The sequence below is a fragment of the Nasonia vitripennis genome, chromosome 2, assembly GCF_009193385.2.
Source record: "Nasonia vitripennis strain AsymCx chromosome 2, Nvit_psr_1.1, whole genome shotgun sequence".
Classification (NCBI taxonomy): domain Eukaryota; kingdom Metazoa; phylum Arthropoda; class Insecta; order Hymenoptera; family Pteromalidae; genus Nasonia; species Nasonia vitripennis.
In genome coordinates, this window is record NC_045758.1 from 24,866,566 (window position 1) to 24,884,766 (window position 18,201).

Here is an 18,201-nt window from a genome sequence, read left to right on the forward strand (position 1 = left end):
GCACACAGCAGCGCCCGCTCGCGCCAGCGTTGACCCCTCGACAGTCCGATCAGCCCGTTGCTTTATTTAGTTATCGTTACATCCACCGACTTGTCCAGCTCGCCGCGGTTATACACACTCTTATCACCTCGCGCAGTCGCATCTCTCCTTTCTCTTTCTCTCAATCCGCGCGATATCCTCGGGATATACAGAGATAATCCTTTTGCGATTATCCATCCGAGTTTGCTGATTTTCTTTTCTTCTTGAATGACAGGCTTGGGGAGCCCGAACGAGAGTCCGGAAGTGAGTCGCGATTTTTCGGGTCTGACGCTTATCTGGATGCTGTCGAAGTGAGCTTTTGCTGAAGAGCCAATCGAGCCCAGGTGTGATATTATGATTAGGTGAGTGTACGATTTATCGTCAATCTTTTGCTACCTGTATTATATTTTTTTTCTCTATTGGTTGAGATGTTTAGGAAACGTATTATGAACATTTTTTCCCGCTGTTGTGACAACTGCATTTTTAACTTTGAATTCTCGCGTTGGGAGGCAGCGATTTTCAAAAGGATTACGAAATAGTTGTATTGTTTCGTCATGCGCTGTAAAAAATAACGAGTGCAAAAATTGTACGCTTCCGCGTTTTGCAGCCAATTTTCAGAATGTTTCCCTTATTTACGAGTGCGAGTAGGCTCGATGTATATTAGATTTTACATTTTTCTAGTAAGCTAAGTGCGACTCTTTTTCTTTTATACCGTTGAGGCAATTCGCTAGGGGTATATAAAGAAGAACAGTATAAAAGCACTGATAAATAAGTAAAATCTAGTTTCGTATTTGTGAAAAAAAAATCAAAGATAGTCTTAATAGTTTGATGAAAAGTTACTCTAATTCTCACATCGAACTACATTATTAAATGGATAATTTAGCGACGTAAATCGTTGAAATCTGACTTTTTTCCGTGGCAAGTAACGGTGACGTGCGGAGTGCCAATGATTAAATTGAAATAATAATTCGAGCGACGACATGTCAGTCGGAAGACTCGAAAGTGAGAAGCGGAAATAGGTGATTTGTACTTGTTTGTAGCAATTGAAAAAGTACAGGAATCCAAGAAGCAACTAATTTGTCGTAAAGCAGACGGACGTTAAAATGTACAATTTTCAATCATTATAATACAATTGCACGAAATTGACACCTTAAATATTAATTTGATGTTTTTACCATAAAGCCTTGCTATGTGTGTGCGTGTACTATACTCGTCCTTATTTCTAATGCAGTCCATACGAATGTATCGTCGTATTTTTAACTAATTATTACCGTCGTTTAATCCGTAAAACGTTCGTTAAAACGCGAATCTTAGTCAGTAAAGTTTTATTCCACACGAAGTCCTTAAAAGTTTTTCTCTAGTTTTTCGCTGCGACTTCGAGACTCAATTAAATGCAAATGAACGTACTGTCCAGCGCAAAAGCACAGTCGTAAATCAATCCGATTCCTCTCACAATTCCCCCCCCCCCCCCCCCCCTCCTCCCTCCCGTATCCTTACGATCGTTCTTATCTGTTCGCTATCGCGCGAGTCCTCGTTATAAATGCCGATGCGGAGTATAGAGGAGATAAATTGCATACAGCTAACGTTCGCGGGGCTGTGACGGGGAAAAAAGAGCGCGGAATATGCGCCGCAGGCTTGTGCGCGCAGGGAGAGCCGAACTCGTCCGAGAAAATGAAAAGTGGTGTAATAAACTCGCGCTCGCTCGCGCGCACGTTTTCCAACGACCTTCTCAAGGTGTTCAACGCGCGCTGCGAGCGAACTATGCGTGCGGGAGAGAAAAAAAATCATATGTCTATGGAATAAGTCGACGTGATCGCCGATAAAATGGTAATCGATCGCTGCGTTGTACCGCGTGGAAAGTCGATAGCGGATTGTGCGATGGTCCATTGTTCTGTACAATTTATGCGCTTTTTACCGTTTTAGCTGATGGCTTAGTGGGAGTTTTACGGTGTGTGCTGTTATTTAAGCATATCCGGATGTGCGTGTATGAACTTTAACGATTATATATAAAGATAGTAAATTTCGTTGATGAATTGTGTTTTATTAGCACAATTATGTTATTAGAGATAATACGACGCGGAACAAGTGCACATGATTTTCGCTGTAAAAAATGTAATATCGTGGAACAAAAAAAAAAAAAAAAAGACAAAAACACGTGTAATCATATTCTGCGGAAATATAGTATATGAATTTTAAGTAAAAATATGGAGGTAATAAGGTTTTAATCACGAAATTGCTGCAGTTTTCGTACAAATATTTTTATCTGTACCTGTCTTCTTATCCTTCTTATCGTAACAGCCATTGAATCAAATTTCGCCTCCTCCAAAGAGCGCAGAGCCTGATGGAGGCCTTATCTATACCGCAAGTACGCTTTATTAATCCACATAAGCTCGCAGCCCTGGCGACTGATGGACTTTGAGCAAGACTTAAGAAGCACAGCCGGGCCCATTATAAGGGGGCCACGGTGTCGTCGACGTTATTCATCTCGCACTGGCGAGAGACAGAAAAAGAGAGCAGCAGCATCACAGTAGTGAACAAAACAAGGCATCAGAGCCGCGTCCAGCGCCACAATGGCTATATGCTATATACGTGCGCGCTCTGATGGGGCAGCACCGTCCAATTGCTCGGCTGCGATAATTTGCATGACAAAAAGAGCGGGCTCGGCATCGAAACAGGATGTCGCGTTTTTCGCGATTACAACTCGTTTCTCTTTACACGTGTTTATATTGTGCCTCGTAGCGACGCGCGGGGAGGTCAAGGCTGCTGATTGCCGCCGCCGCCCCGTCTTCTGAGGCGCTGGTGACTCCTCTCGTCGATTGGAGCAGTAGGAGAGCATTATAAGGGAACGGCCGAGATTTAATCGGCAATCTCGGCGAGATGCTGCTCAAACATTCAAAAGGTCCATCAGTCGCGCGCTTATCTTCTCTCTAATTTTCTTATGCTCTCCCCCCCCCCCTCTCTCTCTCTCTCCCTGATGCGCGGCGCGCATTGTTCGTCGGATAGCTCCGAGGGTTTTTTCCGTCATTTCTTTCATCGCTGCCCTGACGGGAGAGCAAGTCGTTCTTCTCGTCCCTCTTCACGGCTCACGCGAGCGAAATTGTTTAAAAATCTCAACCTCATCGCAATGTTTGATCAAATGACGACGCGCGCGAAATCCAAATGGGCGGCGCGTTTAAAAGGCCTGTGTACTCCACCGACGCTTATTTCGAGCGCGGCGGCGCACGTGATGCCGGGCTTGAATCAACAGGTGTCACACCTGCATATCTCTCGCTCGTAACGTGATCGCTCGCTCTCTCTCTCTCTCTCTCTCTCTCTCTCTCTCTCTCTCTCTCTCTTCACTTCCTTTAACTTTATTGCGCTCTACTGTGTATTATAATTACGCGCAGCCTTGAGAGAATCTCCCTCTCTCGAATTGCGACTTGATGGCGTTGATGAAAGAGGAAAGTCTCACGATTACGACGTCTCTGTGCCGTGTCTTCTTATCTGCATGCGACAAAATTAAGTTCGCGAACGCTTGTGCAAACACATGCGTTACTGCCAACGAGATCTTAATAGACTGTCAGAAGCCTGCTGTTGGATCGAGGAAAAGCTACCTGAGAATATTTAGTTTTTAATGCTGTCACAAAAAAAGTAGGTTAATTATAGCAAAGTTCTGAGAATCTGATCATAATAAACACACCTCGGCGGGTCTGATTTGTTTACGCTGATTGATATAGATTGTGAAAATTAGCTTACGATTGATATTACATGCAAAATCGTTATTGCCACGAAGAAGATACAATAATAATCAACATTGATGATCGTCGCGGTTAGATAAGCGGCGTCGTATCTTCCGAAAACGATAAATATCATAACTGCATAGGCGCAAGCAGGAGCAATAATCAGAGTAGAAAGAAGTTGCATGATTGCTTTACAGCCACTGCTAAACGTGACATCGCGTTTATTTCGGTTGGATATTAAGGATTGATCGACAAATTCGACCTTAAACTTAGCTTAAATCGGTTATTAAGGAAACGTCGTAAAAACGACGCGTTTTACATACGTTTGCTGCCGTATACGAGGTACCTGCATATAAAAGAATTTTTACAAACGAATGTGGATTTTACCTCCAGCTGTCCTTAATTAAAAAAAGACCGCAATAAAAAAAATCGTTATCACAAATTATATAAGTCTCCACTGGTCTGGTCGATTTCGCCTTTTACTACTAAACGATTTATACGCGCAACTATAAGCTAACTTTTTTTCAACAAAAGCAATATAAAACAACTCTCTACGACCAAAATGATCGTGAAAAACAGCATCTGCGAGTATGACATGTTTGCGGAAGAAGCCCGCGTAACACATCGCCGCGACGTACGCATCACTGATTTATACATTTTCGGTTATATAGCGCTTGCTTTTATAGTGCCGCGCTTCGATATCCAAGTATTGGCGACTTGTATTTTGTACATGCTGTTTAGTTACAGATTGGGAATCCCTCTTACGTGGCTACTTGGATGTCAAATTAGGAGTATTTAATCTGCGTGTGTGCGCGCGTTGTGGAAGTACGGGATTGAAATTTTATAAGTCAGAGTCGGACATTGAAGAAGAACAACAATAACGTTCGTCGAAACCTTAAAAGAATTTTCTATCTCGATTTCTGCCATTACGTGAAGAAAGCTTGAAAGTATGTTTCCATTATTATCTGGATACATACATGTAGTACGCAATAATTAACTGAGATTTTCATTAAAAGATAATACCGGATCAATAAATTAACCGCGACTTAATCCATCACCGATGGATTTTTAAAAAGAACGCGGCATTCCTTAAATAATGTCGTAAAAAAGCTGATTACAAACTCCTGAGTTGCATATTCAAGTCAAATTTATCGCAGGAAAAATGTTCGTTACATCCTGTCACAAATGTTTTCCTATACACCGCAGCAGCAGCAGCAGTGGCGGCTGTATAGACTCGTGGAACGACGGCTTGCAGATCTAATATAAGTAATTAGTCGCGGATATATTGTCACGCTGTTAACGTAACGACGGCCTGCTCGTTAAACAAGCTGAAAGAAATCCGCGGCGCTTGTAATCCACGCGCGTGTATGGCTCACTAACATAAACACACACAGACACACACACACACACACACATATACATACGCGAGACAATTACAATTTGAAGAGTCAACGTTTTAGAAGCGTACATGCGGCTCTCTTGCATAGTCAGATTATCTTCCGCTCGTGATTTACAATCTATACGTGTAGGTGTATAATCGGGATGTGTAAAAAGTCAAATCCGGACCAATAAGAGAACGCATTATATAGGACGCATTATATGAAAATGTCAAATAACATTCGGCTCAATTAATGCGCCACGAGCAATTCACGAGACGCGTGTGAGTACTATATAGAGGGCAACGGGAACGATCCGGTTTTAATGATATAGCCCATCGACTCTCGCGCCCTTTTTTAAGAACATCCGCTTGGTCGGCGAAAATTATATATCTTTGGACACACGATGTGATGTGAAAATTAATCGTCACAGGACCGAAGCCAAAAGTTTCCTCGTTCGCGGCTTTGTTCTTCTTCTTATTTTTTTTTTTACGGTTTAATTGCTTCTGAACTTGTTGAAAAATATGCGTGCACTACAACCTCTATATAGCATATATTTCTGACAATTCAAGCTATAATTATAATTGGAATCGGATGAAGCTAGTAAATAATCGTTGACTAATATATGAAAAACGGCTTTGAAACATGGTTGCAGATTTGCATCAACTTGCAAAAATATCTTCTCCGCTCATGTATTGATTCTCCATTGGAATCGAATGAAATTTTTTTCTTGTTAAATGAAATTCTGACAAGGTTTCATACTGACATTCATCAATAACGTTTGAACCGTTTGTCATGAGAATAAAAAAAGTCAAGTCTGCTGTTTGTCAAAGGATTTTAAAAATATCACGTTTTCATCGTTCGTCGCCTCTTATTATAGCACACCGAGATCCCGAATCAACGAGATAAGGTGATTCCTCGAAGCTTCTAAGAACGATTCAATTATAATTTCGAGATAACGACGTTAAAGCGCGGAAATTTCTCTCTCACTACTATATCAAGCCTGATTCTACAGGATTTTCATCGACTTATAATCGCAGCCGTAACTGCGCGTAACTCGAGTTATGGCAATTCCGCATTTCGCGCTTTAGCAGCTAAGCCGATGCGATAAGCGACCTTTTCTTCCCATCCACGCGGAGACTCTCGCGCTTTGCATAATTTTTTTGCCCATGTAAGTATATACAAGCGTGCACCGTTCTTGTGCGCGGCGATAAAGCTGCAGCGCATTGATGAGCGTGTTTTAGCAAATCCGTAATCTCAGGATGTATTTCACGAAAATTTGTTTTCATAGTCAAGCATTAGCTGTAGCAACACTACAGACCGAGCATACGTATCCGATTGAAATTCAAAGACCATATCGAGCGCGCATCATGTCGAAGCAGCGAAAATACACGCAGCCATATGTAACCGCGCGCTAATGATCGGCGGCAGCTCCCGCGCCCGGCGTTAATTCGATGCTTCAGAGCCTAGGATTCTTTCGCAAGGCTTATAAATTATAACAAATCATGCTCAATTGCGCGCTGCTCTATCGCCGCGTATACTCTTTCATAAATCATTGCGACACGCGCGACCGTTTTTTTCTCTCTTTCTCTATTTTCGAATAATATAGTGTATAATATCGCGATGCACATCGTGATATTATCGTGCGAAATTTTCGATTTTTTGCCAAAGCTCTCTGCGTTGTATGCGTACGAGCGAAACATTCGGCGTGACGAATGGCTTCACGATGAGTTTTGTGTTTTTTTTACACATGATGATTTAGCGTCCAATCAAATATTCCACTATACAGCGTCATTTCGATAACGCATCATCGCACTCTCTCCGAAAGCATGCATTCTTCCGCCTCTCGATTTTCTCTCCCGAGTGTCCGATGACCCTCTCGGCTTCTATACAAATCGCTCCGAGGGCGCGGTGTATCGCGTATCGCATTCCTCCTCGTCCTTATCTCTGCGCGAATTATTGCGTTTAGTCAGCGCTCGCATCCGGTCTATACCTCCTCTCGTCGGCCGGATGTGCGACCTGCGCTTCTCCGATCGCGCTCCTCCAAACAGCCTCAATAAACAAGCCACGGTAGTCCCTCAGGCTCATAATCGAATCAGTCCCACGCGTATCTCTGCGCCTCGCGCGCTGCGGCAATTATAGGCAGCTACACGCGCGCCTCGATCCCGAATCCCGATTAATTTAGGGCGAGCGCGCGGAAAACGATCGAGTAGATGGAAGAGAAAAATGCGCGTTTTACAGGGGGACAAACATTTCCAGTAGTGTCATTACTCTGGGTGCGAGGAGGAGAGCTTTATTTCAATTTGTTGAAATAAAGCTCTGACTAATGACTGTTTATTTACGGCCTTGCAAGCGTTAGATTATCGCAACACGATTATAAGATTTCAGTAAGCGACTTTGTAATAAATGGTCTTCTAATATACGAGTGATCCCTGGTAGAAAATTAACGGTTGAAATTCGTGTAAAAGTTAAGTTTAATTTTATCCAGTTTTATCAAATTTTAATGTAAAAAAATAAATTAAAATATTGCTAATATTTTAGTGATGCGTATCTATCATACCACATCAGTATTATTATTAAGTTAAAAATTGTTTTTCCCTTTTTTTGGCATTAAAACGTATATATGTCTTATTACGAATATTTGGATTTTTTACGATTGTAACGTATTTTTCTACAATTTTTGGATTGTAACAGTCGTTTGACAAATTTCAAGCAAAAGTTTCGTTTTATCATGATTGATCCCTGCGTTTCTAGGATAATCCTTGTTGTTTCCATAACTGCTCCAGTTTCTTTTTTGCGCGCCGCAACTCGAGGCGCAATAAATTATCTCAATGATCATTTGTCATTAAGATGTATAAAAATACTCCATAATTGTAAGGTGAAATTTATAGGCAATTAAGGCTTTTCCGCATCTGCGAAGTTTTTGCATTGAAAAATCACACGTGCAAGTTGGCCATAAATCATTTTTTGTTTGCGAATCGAGCGAGCAAGGATTCGCATATCTCGATCTTATTATTGTAAAAACGGCATTCGAAATGTAAATGACCTCTTTGTTCAACTCGTTAGCGATCTACATTTTTAAAGTAAGCACACACGTGGACGATAGTAAACACCCCGGGTTTTACCGCAAACGGTTTTTCCAACTAAAAAACACGTCCTTAGTATCGACTCTAAGCACAGCGGATAAGGTCTTGAGAGTTTACTGATTTACGAATTATGGCTGCGAAAATCGAAACTTTGGAAACTGATTTCTGGTACCCAATGAATTGAAACTTGCCGAGAAATAGCCTGTTAACGTAGCGAGAGTCATTTTGATGCGTAACTTACATTAATATTTCCATAGACACTCATTATCATAATTTACATGGTTATTTAAAGAATATTATTGTTTATTTTTAAAATCGTATCTATTAAATAATCAGACTCATCAATTCAATGGAAAAACACGGACTATAATTATTAGTTTATTCTTTGAATTATCAATTATGTATGTTTGTTTATTCTACGGAAAATAATATGAGTAATCAAAATCAATTTGATACAACTTCAATGAATGTCTCTGTAAAAATTAAAAAATTTGATCAGTAATTTGAGCCCTTTATGGATCAAAAACTATATCAGTTCTTCAAAGTTAAAAAAAAAATAATTAAAATGCGTTTTTTATAACGTAGGTAGATTCCAATCGACTCAAATATTCAGTTCGCGTATCTTGTTAAGTACACATATCGTAAAGAGACAAAAATTTTGCCTTTCAGATTTTTCACTTATAATTTTTGCGACCCACAAGCAAATCATTATTTAAGGCACTTAAAAATTGCCTACGTAGTCACACATCCCAATCGGACTTACAGCGTACATATGAAGAGTAAAGGCCAATTATCTGTTTACTCAAGTGTGAAAAAAGATTAAAGACCTCTGTGCAATGAAGTGAAACGTCGGTTTCCGTATATCAGACTATCGAGGAAGATTTTAATTGAAATGTATAAGAATCGCGTTACATTATCATTAGGAGAATGTTAAAAGTGGATGTAAGTTAATCGTCATAAAAACTTTTTGCATAACGACCGACAGTCAGTTAATTTGAATTAACAACGATATCGGCACACGTGATCATTGAAATTAATTTTATTTTCAAAGACGCATGCGTTGTACGGCATAAATTTAAAATTCTCTTCCTTATCAAAAAAGCTCGCGCCGTCGTTAATGCATCGAAGTGTGAGTATCACGCGAACGTCTTTAAATATGAATATTTATTAATTGACATTGCAGACGAAACGTTGTAAATCTATTTGTGTCACAAAAAACAAGTTTTTTCGAAAAAAATAACAAATAAATAGAAAAATTATGAAATTGTACATAGGGGTTAATTAAGAATTCGAACATTCTTCCCATCTCATGCACTGTGCAAACAGAGCAAAGTACTTTTATCAAGCCCAGTGTACAGTATCGAGTATACACAGCGACTTGCACAACGGCGCAAGTGACGCGACATTTTTATGTAACAACGTAATCCCTCCACCTGTAAGATCACCGAAATTCCCCATGACGAACTTCTCGCAACTTTCCCCACGAGAGCAAATAAAAAAAAAATAACAAGACTCTACTGCAGCAACCAACAAGGACGCAGCAGTGCCGAGCTCGGGTTCGTTGAACGATCACCGTCCGCGCGCACGGCCTTTCCGATCGCGCTGCTCTACTCCCGCGAAATTACGCTTTATTGCGCAACGCGTCGCGCGCGCTCGGCCGATAAAACACGTGGAGGAGAGCCGTCGTCGTGGTCCTCTCCTCGCCGTCGACGCTATACTTACTGGGAAAACGAAGTCTTGCGCGTAAGGCAGCTGATAGCGAAGGGATTGCACCTATAGGGCCGCTTTGATTTATGCCGCTGTTGAGATGTGTCGTAAGCAGCTATATCGATTTTTTGCGTTCTGCGCGTGTTTGGGGATCACTCTGACGTCGAATCGCACACACGTGCGCCCAGGCGACAGTCTCTCTCGCGCAGCCCGAATTTTCAATCACGCGATCGCGTCGGAGATCAAACAAAACCGGCGGCAAACAATCAGCGCGCATATCGTCGGCCAATCCGCTGGAGCCGAACCGAGCCTACGCCTCGGCGAGCAAACACACGGGACAGAGCGAGAAAAAGCGAATAAGCGTAATTAAACACGCCGATCCCAGAATGAAGACGTATACGTGCATCTTAATAACGTGTCGCCGATCCGCTCGCTGCGTTGACGCGTGGATGATATATAGGTATGTAGGTGTACACGCGTACACGTATCGTTCCGAGTGTAAAGAGAGCGAGAGCCGAGCGTTTAAACACAGACGGATCGACGAAGATAGAGAGAGAGAGAGAGAGAGAGAGAGAGAGCCACAGAGGTTCTTCGGCTGGAAGTGGGGGGCAGCAGCAGCGACGGCATCAGTCTCCGCGACTCAACCCCGAGGCACAGCCGTCGGCTCGGGTATATAAGCTTTCGGGCTCGGTTCGTCTCACTCTAGGTTGTTCCCCATCCGGGCAACTCTCCCGAGACTTGGCAAACCGCACTCCGTAAGTCAATCTTCAATTTTCCGCTTCATCATTATCGTCATCGACCTGTGTTCGTCATACATGCTTAGAGCTAAGTTTATAGTGTTACTACTCCTCGTGATCGTCGTCGCCGTCCTTGTTGTTATAGTTCGAACGCTCGTAATATAGTGCGCGGGAGAAAGGGAGAGAAGAAAAACTATCACGAGGCGGCCTTGCCGAGGCCGTAGACTGCAGGAATTACCGCAGCGCAAAGTGCTTTGACACGAGAGAGTGAGAGAGTCTGTGTGAGAGAGAAAGAGAGAGAGAGAGAGAGTGTGTGTGTGTGTTATTATGCCTTTTAGTGCGGACTACACTCGAGGCTGGTTTTTGTGCGCGCGAGTTGGTGATAAGTGCCTTGTAGACATGGGCATCTCCAGCGAGAAATTTCGGTCGGATTCTTTGCGTTCTTCTAATTTTGCCACCTGTTTTATGCGCCTTTCTTTTTCGGAATACGGTTCATACTCGCGCGTGTCGGTGCTATACTTGTTGCCGCTTTCTTCGAAGGAGTCTTTTGAGGTTTCATTTCGAGTGTGGGAGCTTATTTGCACTTATAAATGAGATTTATGCTCGCGCGCGCGAAAATAGAGCTTTTTTATACACTACTGATAATCCAGCGACGTAATTTTACAGTAGCGCTGTTTGCACTTCAATCGCGAGGCCTATAATTCAATTTAAAAACAATCGAGTATATGTTGTTTGAAAACACGATTCTCATCTTCTTAAAAAACAAGTCAGGCACGTGTGCGCGATCGTTTTTATTTTCGTCCGCATAATTCTCCGCCTCTCTACAACTCGAAGCTAATCAACGACAATGAAGTTGAGCGTGTCTGTGTGTACGTCGCTTTGATATTCCCAATCGCATCTCGCCGATGATGCGCCATTGCTTTCGTTTATCGCTTTGCGCGAAAGTACAAAAGTATCATCGTTGTAGTTCATCGGTGCGGCTGAGTTTAAACAGTTGCACCATGGAAACCTTGGACCATGATTTTTCAAAGCATCGACTGCGTTACGAATGAGTAACTGCCGTTTAATTACTCAGCAGAAGTCATAATAGGTTTAGCATTGCACAGCGACATTTTGGGCAATCTAAACGTCATTTTCGTTCTTACGAATTCCTCGTGTGCTGATGACGAGTTCCCCAAGTGTCTTTGTACACAGGTATGTTCGAATTGGAAAACCACATGGTACATTTATTTCGTCCAAACAGAAGAGTAACGTTTATGCAGATTACAGTTTGTTTACTCCTATAGACAACTACATTCCTATGGTCATTCTTCGGACGATATATTTCGTCAGTAATACACATCGAGATGATGTCAGCCTTATCAGGCAGTCGAGCGACACGACGCAAACTAATCAAGCGTTCGGCTCGGAATTCGCTGTACACAATTTCGAATTTTACTGCGTCTCAATAAGCCATCATTTACAACTATTCAAATACGGGCCCGCGTATCGCTCGGCAAACACAGCGCTTGCTCAATACGCCCAGCAATTTTTACAACAACGCCTCTATATTTTCTTCCGCAATCTCTGAACTTCGATAATCATTATCTCGAGCTAGCGCTTGTGCTATTCGGCCGAAAGTGCACGCGCAACAAGGCGAAAGCTCGAGCTTATGCGACCTACCCCAAAGCTCGCTTTACATATCTACATCCGTCTATTAATACACCCACGCACCAAAGATTTCCATCGCCGGATTTCGCTGAAAGCTCTCTCGAAAGCTCGAGCTGGAGCTTTTTCCGAGACGGTTTAAAAAAAAGATGCCATTGAAATTCTCGCCGCGGGAAAACAGAATCCAGACGCAACCGGTTCGAACCGCTTCTCTAAAATACATGATCTCGTGAGTGTCACGAGGCTGAGAGCCGCGCGCAGGGTTGAACGAGCTCGAACAATTGCTTCGATCGATTCGAAATAGCGGCGTCCTTTCATGGTGTTTCGCGCGCTGCCGCAGCTGAATATTATATACGTATCTTATCGCTCTGTTATACCCGGGTTCGAGCTCGTCTGCGAGTATGAGGATCGTAATCCTTTTTTCGATGTTTCTCCTATTGCGCTCGCGAGTTTCGCGCCGGCGATTGTAATTGCCGTATATAGCTTACGCAAAGTGTACGTTTCTATACTATACTCCGGCACGAGATGATCTCGTATAAAGATCGCTTGTTCGATTGACGATCGGATCGGTGGTAACCTTCGTAGCTCCGAGAGCTTACGATTTTTGAACATAAGCTTAACAAAATTTAGGTTCTGATTTTTCTTCTCCGTTCGGACATTACGTAATTTGACCTTTGCAAAATTTACATAACTGCGATTTACAGTATCCACGCTAACTTGCAGCGCACACTCTCTAAGCGAATCCGTAAATATGATCGATTCAGCGATTACTATGAGGATTCTATAGACTTTCGCGTCGATCGAAAAATCTTCCGCTATTTGGAGTTTCAATTGATATGTTGACGCCGCACAAGCTCGTCTTCTCGAGAGAGCCAGTTGTTCAAGTTCTTTTTTTTCGACTGCGCGCAAAGGCGAAACGCTAGAATTACACCGACCGCGAGAGAGAGATGATTCACGGCCTCTTTTATTTCGCGCACGAAACTCGCAAAACATTGATTCTACGTACAGCTCTTAAACTGCACTGCATTTCGCGCGCATATACGTTTCGATCGGTGCGCGCGAAAAAACGAGCGTTTCAATTTTACGATGTCAAAGTTTCTTGATACCCAACCACGTTGATCCGGGGGATGAATCAAACATTTTTTTCGTAAAAATTCCAGCGAAATTCGTTTGAGAAAAAGCGCAATCAGCGTTAACAATTTCCAGGTGGACGAACGATGGATAAAGAAAATGATCGGTATCGTAAATCGATTGTGCGAAAACATCGTTGAGAAAGTCGTCGCATTTATTTACGTCGATTTTATTTTTGCCATCGGTTTCTGGAAGGTCGGATTTTATATTTCAAGGGCGGTGATATGGACCCTGGGATTAAACTGGATCACGGTAGTTCGTAACAATTAATTTTATTGCGCTCGCGCTTGAGACAAAACTGAAGCAGCGAGTCTGATCGAAACCGACGATAACCAGTGTGGGATATGGATTGTAAAATCAAAGTTTTGCGGAAGTGACAGCTGTTTTTTCTTTTACTTTAGGAATGTGTATTGACAGGATAAATATTGACTTCTTCGTTATTGCGCAATATCTTGGCAGCGTGTGTCCGAAGGTTTGCACGACTAAAGTAACATCATTATTATTATATCCTTATTGCTAAGTACTTTATACAAAAGTAATAACTTCATTGTTCAATTTAGAAAGTAAAAAAATCCGCAAAGACGTGTATGATTAATTTGTTTTGAATTGTCTTCCAGTATACGAGTAGTAACGTGAGAGATTATAACACGTTTTAATGCACACTCTCTTAAAGTTTTCCGCGAATTCGTAAAAAGTCTCGTTAGAGGTTAGAGGAAGATTTAAAAGTCGATAAATATTCCTAACCGATAAGTGTACAACTCAGCGGACAATAAACGCTCGATCCTGGCAGCAAAGCAGCGTGTGTGTGTGTTTTTTTTGCCGGAGCTTATAACTTGCATAATAAATCTCGTTTCGCCTCATTTTAATGTCGGTATTCTAATTTACCTATTAACGATTCCTCTCTAATAAAATGCTAGATATCCAGCGATGATAGCAGTGAATCTATCTAAAAAAAATCTTATACGCAGCTTCGCTAAAGCCTTTTCTTTGCGCGACCGGTTGCGAATCCATTAGTTTCTCACATACTATTCGCTGTCTCAATAACATAGAAAATTTCGTCGACACTCGACTGCAGCGCGAAAGGTGTCATTTTTATTTTGCATAAGTGACATCACTCGACTCTAATTACCTCACATCTTCGATATAGCTGCATAACGTTGTTTTTAGAGCCTTTCCTATCTTTACGGTCTACTTCAAAGTTCACGAAAAAAATTCGAAATAAAGCTTCAAGTAATGCAAGCTCTATTCTCGAACGTTGCCTCAACCCCTAAATACATAATCACACTTTCCTCCTGTCGAACTTTTCCATCGGTTTCCAAAAATTTCCTCCAATAATACACACGCGTACACGATCGTTCGCCGCAGTACATCAGCATCGCATCGCGTATACGCTGTACACAGTATACATGCAGTAGCCGCGGAGGGACGAAGGCCATATAGTGGGAGGTGGCAGGTGATGGCTTTTGGCCGGCTGCTCGACGTCCGAGCGACTCACTCACTTCATCTCCGAGCGCCGGCAATCGCGGGTCAAGCTTTACGCACTGATCTCTTGGCTTAAACGCATATTGCAATCCCTTATATGTCATCGTAGTCGTAGCCGGAAATCGCGGGCGACTCGTCGGAAGTGAAGTGTGCGCGAAAGTCGAGCTTTTTCTTGTAGCGATTTTCCGTTTTCGGGAATCGATCGATCGCTCTTGTGGTGCGGCGAGGGTCACGATCGAAGTGAAGTGTGTACAGCTGTTTGACCAAAGTCGCTAGATCGAGAGATAAATCGATAAGCTCTGCTGTAAAAGCAATCGGTCTTAAGATCGGCGTGAAAGTAGTAGTATTCTGCATGAATTTGAAAATTGCTCGTCGCTTACGGACTACAAGCCAAAAAACGAAGATCAAAACGATAAATCGTTGATCGAGTGCGAGTCCGATGCCGTTCAAGTTCAGTTTCGCCGAAAATTTGCGAGCTCGCTTCCTCCTGTGATTAGCGCACTTCCGCCTTCTGGACTTGGAGGTCGCCTTTTGGTCGACGTAAGTATTCGAGATGATAGAGTTCGTTGCCTGCACTCTCGACTCAAACAAATGAGCGGAACCACTATCACGACGATTGTATACGGTATCACGTGTAAACAGACGCCTTGGCACTGTCTCGAATCTCGACTACTCTCTCGACTTTATTCCACTTGGTTTCCGTTATCTGCGCTTACTTTTTGCCAGCCTTGAGACGCGAGTAATCTCGGCATCATGGCATACACACGGTAGCGTCTCTCTATACTGATCTTCTTCCAAATCGAGAGAGCGTCTCGTATTCCTCGTGAAAAATACAATGTATCGAGGCAGTAATAAGCCGAAGGATACATAGGCGAGCTCGCGCGGCTCTTTCGCACTTCCGGCATTACGCTGGCTCTGTGTGACCTTCCTGCTTCCGTTCTCATCTTTCCTGCGCTTTGCTCGGATTTTTTGCTCACTTTTTGGCGCATTTGAGCCTATACGCCTGCACGGGCGTGGCTAACAATCACTGTAGCATATAAAGCTCATACTATAATTATTGCCGCAAGTGCGACTATTACATACTTTCTCTCTCGTAGTTCATCAGCATTTTTGATTGGCTCATTACGCGAGGACAGCATCAGCCTCGTTTTCTTGCGTCTTGTAATGCCGCGCACGCGTCCGCCAGCACGAGGGGTTGGTCTGATTGCAGATCTGGTTAAACGATTGAATTAGCGGTGATTTCAATGCCTTCTGGCGCACTGCGCGCCTCTGAAATCTATGTGTGTACGTCTGCGAGGTCCATAGCCTCATTGTTGCGATTATTGACTTGGATCCGAATAATCTTTCGTACTTAATCTCGACTGGCTGGATGTAATGGTACAACGTGTTGGACGCGTCCTTTCTGACGTTGTTATCGTGTCGTAGCGCGCCATTTTCGCGGCTCGTTATTATCTTATCCGAGAGGAGCGACATGTCTTGTTCGTTCGTGTTGAAATCATCCACGATATTATCTGCGGCGATGCGAGGAAGAACAATTGTTTTAATTTACATAATAAGCTTGGTCAAATAAATATTCATTATATTTGAAGCACACAATCGGGTTATCGCATGACTCCAGCGATTAGACGGATCAGCTCACGGAGCGGTGTATAGATTGTTACGGCGATATGATGGAGGAAATTATTAATAATGTGCAATTATGTGATTTCTGTTACACGTTATGGTAGTCGTGAAACTAAACATACTTTTGGACTGCTGCCTTTCGCCCACCAGTCGCTTCAGCAGTCAGCTTTTCTGCTATGATAGTCTCTGTGTATTGAGAGAGCTTATGTGCCACCTATGCCAAAACTGCCTTTCTGGGCCTGCAGCTTGGGCCAGTCGTGCTATTAAAGCCCTGCGCATACGTATTCCTGCTTATTTTACTAGCTTTATAGTATATTTGCCAGTACAGTGAAATCATTATACCTGTAATAAAAACCTGTAATAAAGTTTGATCATTTGATCATAGATATGTCCATTCGTTATACATTCCAACGCGAGGCAATAACATGAACAATAAGCTCAAGCAAACAAGCAATAAACTCACGTTCGCGCATTGTAAAAAGAAATTCCAATCGATAGAGTCCACATCAGTCGCGCGCATAAATGCATACTAATCGCGTTATCCATAAAATCCAGTTAGTGACGATGTACAAAAAAAAATTTTATACTGTACGTATAAGTTAGTAAAAACTCAAAAATCCATCGCCAAAGAAAACATTATAGAATTTCACGCGCGGTTTGTGCAACACGTGCACATCCGATCGACGGTGGATTGAACATCGATGAGGCCCGATCGGATGTATCACTCTCGATCGACTATAATCATCAGATGCGACGACACGCGAGGAGCTTCAGGTATAAAAAAAGGAGCGCGCTCATTCGCGTTAAAATTGTAAATCAAACTGTTACGAAAATTGCAAATTAAAGCACGAAAAGCCCAAATATAGGTGCCCGTATTCGCCGCACGCATTCATTGAACTCGCCTCTATATAAGCGGATCGTTGAACTCGATTCCATTGCGATCGGCGCAATTGTCAAGAGAGAACGTTTTAGACTTTAATTAATCGCGACACACCGACGCCGCGTCGAGAGACTGCAGTATAACAACGCATACGAGAGATAATTGCGTTTTGACGATTGATTCGCGCTTTTTTTCGAATCGTCGAATAACGCCGACACACTTGCCGTTACAGAAGAAGAATAATAATACATATACAGAGGAAAGTTTCGAATATTACTCATTACCTATGCTCAGCTTTATAATTAAAAGAACAACTTCCTTATACACAATCTAAAATAATCCTCGTTCAATTTTCCTCGTTATCGCTCTCGTTGCCGACAATTCCGATCTCGCACGCGATGTCGCTAGCGCATACCTTCGCTATAAAAAAAATGTAGTTTTTCGCTGTTGGAATCGCGGAGAAGGAGAGAACGCGTGACGCCTGGCTGTTAGTCGGTATTTAGTACAGGATGTCCGTCAATGTGCTCTCTACAGGCCATTAAACGTGTCCGCGCGCGCGCGCTTCTCGTCGTTTTCTGAAAACTGCAGACGCGACTACTCTCCGCGCCCACCTCTGCGTCCATTATCTCGTTATAAGCCCGAGCTTTCGGAAGCCGCAATTGTGCACTGTTCCTACATTGGTGTCGGGTTGTTACCAAAAATAAAACCCGATAAAAATGTTTTTCCGCGACTCTGTATAAGTATAATAGACAGGTTTCTCTTAATTATAAAACGAACGATTCGCTTAACCTGTTT

The 18,201-nt window shown here is 42.6% G+C and overlaps 1 protein-coding gene across 4 annotated transcripts in view; it reads left to right on the plus strand.

Moving 5' to 3' along the window:
• Positions 1 to 18,201, plus strand: part of LOC100122803 (synaptic vesicle glycoprotein 2B) — a 26,761-nt gene continuing 8,560 nt past the window's right edge. For 2 of the 4 annotated variants that reach the window (XR_513201.4, XM_001606356.6), the window contains exon 1: positions 10,440 to 10,661. The gene's annotated coding sequence lies outside the window, so the exon portion shown is untranslated. Of the gene's footprint in view, positions 381 to 10,439; positions 10,662 to 14,824; positions 15,444 to 18,201 lie in introns of those variants that run through there. The other 2 variants (XM_016981913.3, XM_016981914.3) reach the window with 2 other exon arrangements.